The sequence below is a fragment of the Medicago truncatula genome, chromosome 6 (genome assembly GCF_003473485.1).
Source record: "Medicago truncatula cultivar Jemalong A17 chromosome 6, MtrunA17r5.0-ANR, whole genome shotgun sequence".
In the NCBI taxonomy this organism is placed as follows: Eukaryota; Viridiplantae; Streptophyta; class Magnoliopsida; order Fabales; family Fabaceae; genus Medicago; species Medicago truncatula.
Window position 1 is genome coordinate 17,633,331 of NC_053047.1, and position 7,386 is coordinate 17,640,716.

At 36.6% G+C, this 7,386-nt stretch overlaps 1 pseudogene; it reads right to left on the reverse strand.

Moving 5' to 3' along the window:
* Window positions 1-4,997, reverse strand: part of LOC25480743 (eukaryotic translation initiation factor 3 subunit C-like) — a 39,975-nt pseudogene extending 34,978 nt beyond the window's left edge.
* Window positions 4,998-7,386: the final 2,389 nt, after the last annotated feature.

Here is a 7,386-nt window from a genome sequence, read left to right on the forward strand (position 1 = left end):
TAGAACCTTGAGAATCGTTGGTTTTTTGTGAAAATAGGAAGTCTGGCCGTAGCGACATTCATCGCTCGCCACAGCGAGCTATGAGTTTCACCTCGCGAGTGATAAACATTCATCACTCGCCTCGCGAATCCTTTTCCCTCGCCTCGCGAGTTGCACAATGCAGCTCGCCACAGCGAGCAACTTTACTCCCCATAGCGAGCTAGGACAGAGCGCATGTTAGAAATTGCATTTTTGACTTTTTAGTTGGACCTTGAGTGTCTTTGAGTGCCTGAACATACCTAGTATTGATTAGGAATGAATGTAGGACAGGATTGAACCCAGAACAACATTAGTTTGGGAATTAAGTGGTACTTGCCATGACGAGTGAGAACTCTCGCCTCGCGAGCACATCCAGAATGTAGGTTGTTTGAGTGTTGTGCGATCTGTGTCGCACGTTTTGATCAAGAGTGAACCCCTAATTGGTAATGAGACCTAATGATGACGTTTAACGGAATCTGTAAAGCCTTTAAGATATGTCGTTATGAATTGAGCATGATTAGTGTATTATGCAATATGTAAGATATGAAAGTTTAATTATGATGCAAATGATTTGCTATTGATATAATGATATCATCCTGTTATGTGACTTGATTATGCTGCTGCTGTTATTTAACTAAGTGCATAATGTCTATGTATGATGAAAAAGATGACGTTTAGCTCCAAATTATTGGATGCACATTGATATGATGATTACGGTGTTTTGTTGATAAGAGTCCATGCATAGCATATCATTGAGCTTAGTCCTCACCACAATTATTAGGAGCTTTGTCCTCCGCACGTTTATTAGGAGCTTTGTCCTCCGCACGTTTAAAGTATATTTATACTTATGATGACGATTGGTACCACATGCATATAAGGAGTCTAAGAGTATTGTCGCATTGTCATGATTAAGATGTCTTGTTGATAATGATTGAATATGTGATTACGTGATAAGTGTTTATCAAATATGCTATGTTGTTCATGATAATTGAATATATGATTACGTGATAACTGTTTAGCAATTATGCAAAGTTGTTTAAGAAATGATTATGATGTTAATTTATGATTCGTAATTACATTGATTAATGTTATTTTGTTATGAAATCTCATCCCTTCTGCTTGAAAATGTTGCCCTTCGTATGGGTAACTTGCAGGTGATCGTGCTTAGTGTGCAGTTTGCCGTCGTGAGTGGCCTTGCCTCACTGTGTCGTCTAGGTCGCTCTGATACGTAACGAGATGGGGTTATATGCATGCTTCATTCTTTTACGTGACTATCATGTTTATGTTTTATGATATTGAACTAACTCTTTTGAGATTATCTTGATGGGGCCTGCGTGCCAAAACGTTTTATGATTATGATATAAATTCCGCTGCAATGTTTAAGTTATTGGGTTAAATTCTTATTTAACTGTTTGGATTACGTTTATATGTGATATCCCGTTGTTTATGATGTTACTCTGATATATGTTTTTAAGAAATTTTCATGTTGGGAAAACGGAGTGTTACACTTGGAACTCAATATCTCTTTGTAAAGAAACTCATATCATTATAGTGGAACGGAGAGCTGCTCTCTCCCCCAGACTTGGTCATCATTAGACCGAACTGGGTAAACAAATATCTTGTGTTCTTTCTCTCTCTCTCTTCCTTTTATTTCTTGCTGTTTTTGTTTGGATTATTTGCTACCCGCTTGATTTGATTACTTGGTATTAATTTGCTCCATGCATCAAGTTTTTATTGGTGTGATTTTCATCAAATTCACAACAGTCAATATAATAAAGGATCAGACAAGAGATCTCCATCATCGCGATGATATTTAACATTAACCTCAAGAGGAGTATCCACTGGATTAGCCGAATGGAGACCAGCCATGTCAATCAAATTTGTGGCATACTTGTGTTGATGGAGGAAGATACTCTTGGATGTAGAATGAACCTCAAGACCAAGAAAATAATGCAGGTTACGAAGATCTTTCATATGAAAGGAGGCCTGTAACTGTTCTTTAAGTCTTTGAATGGAAGCAATATCAGAACCAGTAATGACCATATCATCAACATATAAAAGAAGCAGGACAATTCATGTAGACGTGCTATGAATAAATAGAGATGAATCATATTGACTCTGACTAAGAGAACCCAAGTAGAGTGGAGCGGAATTTTTCATACCATGCTCTAGGCGCTTGTTTCAAACCGTATAAATAGCATTTAAGCTTGCATACACCCTTAGATGAAGAGAATAAACCTTGAGGAGGAGTCATATAAATATCTTCAGTCAGGTCACCATGAAGAAAAGTATTCTTGACATCCATTTGATGAAGAGACCACCCATTAGATGTAGCTATGGAGAGTATCGTGCGAACAGTTGTCATTTTGGCAACCGGTGCAAATGTCTCATCATAATCAATTCCATATTCCTGCTTGTTTCAAGCGAACATCTTTAATGTCCTGTGAGTAACAAGTAGGAATGGATATGCTAGAGAGTGAGGCAGTCAAAGAAGTATGTTTGGAATCATACCTGTCTGGTGAAAATTCAAATTGATGATGGTAATACCCTTTCTATCGATCACTAATGTTGGTAACATAAACTCTGATTTTCGAGATGTGCTTGTATCACCTGGACTTGCTTCCAACCTATTGACTGTTGGTCAATTGGTAGATGATAATTGTAATGTTAAGTTTTCGCGTCATGGTTTTCTTGTGTAGGAGCAGGTGTCGGGGAAAGTGATCGCAAAGGGGCCTAAAGTGGGAAGGTTGTTTCCACTCCAATTTATTTCCAATCAGTTATCTCTTGCTTGTAACAATGTTTTGAATTCTTATGAGGATTGGCATAGAAAATTGTGTCATCCAAATTCTGTTGTTTTGTCTCGTTTATTTAAATCTGGTTTATTGGGTACGTAGTAAAAATATTGTTTCTAATGCCTCTGTGTCATGTTCTGTTTGCAAATTGGCTAAAAGTAAAACACTTCCTTTCCCATCTGGTGCCCATCGTGCTTCCACTTGTTATGAGTTGATTCATAGTGATGTGTGGGGTATGTCTCCTGTAGTTTCTCATGCTCAATATAAATATTCTATCATGTTTATTGATGATTACAGTCGGTTTACCTGGATATATTTTCTTCGGTCTAAATCTGAAATGTTTTCTATGTTTAAGAAATTTCTGACATATGTTGAAACTGAATTTCAAGCAAGTGTTAAAAAATTTCGCTCTGACTCTGGTGGTGAGTATATGTCTAATGAGTTTCAGGAATATCTTCAACAAAAAGGTAATTTGTCTCAACGATCTTGTCCATATACTCCTCAACTCTCAACGATCTTGATGTAACTCGCTCTTTGCTTTTTCACCAGACATGTATGATTCCAAACATACTTCTCTGACTGCCTCACTCTCTAGCATATCCATTCCTACTTGTTACTCACAAGCCGTTAAAGATGTTCGCTGGATTAAAGCAATGAATGAGGAACTTCAGGCTCTTCAAGAAAATTTGACAGCTTTTGCACAGCTGTTTTAGCCAATTTAGCTAGGTAGGTAAGCTGTTCAACTTGCTCAAGCCTTCCAGATTTCTTCCTTCCCCTAGCCGCCACAAGCTGTTTGAACTTCTTGTTAACAGTGTGCCATGTGATCGACGGATCAGCATCGATAATCGAATCGTAAGCTCTCATATTCTTCGTCAAAGTCCCTACCGTAACTCTCAGGATTCTGCCTGCACTTGTTAATCAAATCCTCATACTGCATATTATTCTTCTTCAATTTATGAATCATCTTTTTAGCATCCTTAAATGAAAAATCCCTGGCCAAGAAATCTTATAGCATTCCAAGAGTCCTGTTGTAAAGTTTAGGGGCCTTTTCGGAAAGACGCATGAATTTCTCAAGCTGTTTGTTGATATTGTCAAAGCTCTCTTGCAACCTTTCCAAGTCATTGTCTATGGCATTCTTCAATTGATCGGCAACAGAAACCATCTCATCCAAACACACTTAATTTTTTTCGATTTAACAACGCGTCTTTCAACATACCCGTCACCACTGTCAGTCGCACTACCCGGAAAGTAGTAATTATCTATATATTGGCAGGAAGGTTCAACAGCTGCAGTCTCCATAATCCCTTTGCTCCTCCTCCATATAAATATCACCCTACCAGTCCATTTACACAAAAAAAAAAAAAAAACAACATTAAAAATTTGTTAAATCCCAGGGTGCAATTCAACGTAGAGAATTAACCACATCTTTGATTGAAGTTTCTGTCAAGAAAACAAAATCTCGGTGCATCAGCAACATGAATAAGCTACAAAGCATACGAAGCACAAACTATAACACAAATACGACATTGACACATCGACACTACTAATGTGTCAAAAACATTGGACATTAACATTGATACATGCATGATACAATAATTAAATAATATAGACATCGTTTATAAAATATCTAAATTGAAAATAAAAATTTATGTATATGCATCTAAATAAAGCAATTTGTTTTATTACAAAAAAAGAATTCTTAAACAAAACAAGTTAATATTTCACCTTGATGTACTCATCTCCTCCTACTGAAAGACTGAAAATAATATAATCAAATTTTAGATCTTTAATTCACTCATGACCGTGAGAAAAGAGGTGCATATGCAAGGATGCACTCATCTCCTACCGAAAGACCGAAAATGATAGAATCAAATTTAAGTAATGTAATCAAATTTAAAATTTTTAATTCACTCACTAATCATCACCATGAGAAAATACATTCATATCTGTGTTTCGGTGTGCATATCTTTTGTGACGAAGAAAAACAAGAATGTGTTTGTTTCATTGATGATGACTTATATGAATCTATGACTGAGAAGGTTTTTTTTTATTGAAGTAATTGACTATGTATGATTTACCGAACTTAGAGAGGATATTGGAAGCTGAAAGAGTTGAGATGTTACCACAACTTATTGAATTAATTATGCGTTGAAGGTATCCCCAATCTTGCATTGCCATCCCATCCATCTGTTGAGATTCTTAATGCTGATTGGGTAACTGAAAATTGCAACGATGATGGTGCATCTTTTTTGAGGGAAATTGTGTATAGCATGTATACTCTCAATGAACTTTCCATTAGAGACTTTGATAAACTCGAGGTACTGCCTAATTGAAGGGGGGGGGGGGGGGGGGGGGGGGTTGAATTCTGTTTTCTTTTTCTCTTGTAAAATCTTTCTTCTGATAACTCTTCAGAAGCTGGTTAGGAATGCTTCTGATGATGTTCAGAATTAGATATGCAGCGGAATAAGAATAGAGCAGAGAAAAGAAAGAGAGACACAAGCAGTTATCCTGGTTCCTTCCACAATCCGGAAGTAGTCCAGTCCCCCTTGCACTTCCAAGGAGATTTTCACTAAATCAATAATCTCACAGATTACAATTGCTCAATACTATCAAGTATGAGACTTCTCAAATGCTCAAGCACGCAGGCAAGAGACTTCCAATGCTCAAGCACTAAAGCAAGAGACTTCTATTCAAACAGAATTACACAGAAAATTGTTTGACAATGAACACTTGATATACAATCAGTGGTGTTCTCAATACAATGCAATAAAAGACTCTCTAGAATTTCTAAGATATATCAAATCAATGCAGAAATTCAAAGTGCTTTTGAGAAACAATTTTGGCAGAGTTTGTGCGCTTTTTAACTTGTGATGTCTCTCTCAATCTTCAAGTCTTCACTTCCTTTATATAGAGGTGTGAAAGAGACGTTGAGATTTTTAGCACGTCTAAAGAGTCGTTTGAGTTCCTTTGATCATCCACCAGTAATCTTTTGCCTGATTTGGGTGAAGTCCTTTGAAGTATTAACTTCAAATTCATTCCCATCTTGAAGGAACAAATTCTGCAGGCAGAGCTGTTGTCTTGTCTTGTAGCGTGGACAAGAACAAAGTAGTGGAGGTAGTGGTTGTACACTTGTACTTTGTCAACGCTGAAAACGAAAGACAAGTACCCAGTGCTTTGCAAAAGACCGTTGATACCTCCCTTGCAATTCTTCGTTCTTCTAGACGAGGACGAACCGAAAAACAGCTCCTTTAAATCTTTAGTTTGAAACAACTGATCACTTGAAGCTTCTGGTGATGATATAGCTTCTGATGATATCTTGCTTCTGATGTCTTCTAGCTTCTGATGACGTCACAACTTCAGATGCTCTTAAACACTTCAGAAGCACTTCCTAACTTCAGACGCAGTTTTCTTCAGAGGCTTTGGATTCCTTTGCTCTTCATTGTTCTTCCAAGACCTATTGTAATTTAATGACTTTGTGTATGGTCCTGTATACTTGAACAATTGTTAGCAAAAACCAATTGACAATTTTTAATACCTTGTTATCATCAAAACTCATTAAGGTTTATTGTGAAACACATATTGTTCTAACAATCCCCCCCTAACTCTTTAAGGTTTATTGTAAAACACATTTTGTTCCAACAATCTCCCCCTTTTTGATGATGACAAACAATAGTATTTAAAAATGTTCAATTGTTGTTAACCTAATTAACACGTTGACTTTTGGGTATGAGGTTTGTAAGCTCCCCCTGAGTCTAATAGCCTTTAAGGTGAGGTTTGAAAGCTCCCCCTAAATTCTATACTAGTTAATTAAATTTCAATATAATCCGCAAAAGGGTAATTATTGAACTTTCAGAAGTATTAAAAGAAAAGGTTCAGAGCAAAAAGTTAACTTAATCAAGTTAATTTAATGGGGCTCAGAGCCTAAAAATATTATACAACTACTCCCCCCTTTATCATCAACAAAAAAAATAAATAAAACAAAAGAAAAAGTTTGAAAATAGGCAACAGAGCACATGAATCTAAACTTAAAAAAAATCATAAGCATAAGAGATTAACATAGAACTGATTCAGAAGTAATGAATACATGCAATTTATACATAATGAGCAAGTTAAGGTACATAAGCAAAGCAAGTTAATATTGAAAACAAAAACTAAACAAGCAAAAAAAATTGGTGTGCAACTAAGGGTTGGCTAGTTTAGTGACTTGTTCCATCAAATACTTGATCTGTTCATCTTGATGCTTGAGTTCTTCTACTTTCTTATTCACTACTTCTTCCAAAGTAACAGACTTCTGCTTGGCCTTTTGAGTTTCTTCATCCTTAGCTCTCAGTCTTCTTTTCAGCCCTTGACGAATTCTGTCTCCTCTTGATACATAATCATCTTTTGAAAAGAAGGGAGTGTTGGCTAACAGAAGTACAGATTCTTGCCCTTCCTCTCTCTCAGTAGAGTGAAATTCATCCAGACGCTTCTGCAGTAGTTCAGCATGAGTTGTGATGCATTTTTCACTTATTAGTTCCAGCAACTCAGCAAAATCCTTCTTGAGACCAGCTTTAAGATTCATCCATTGGTCTTCATA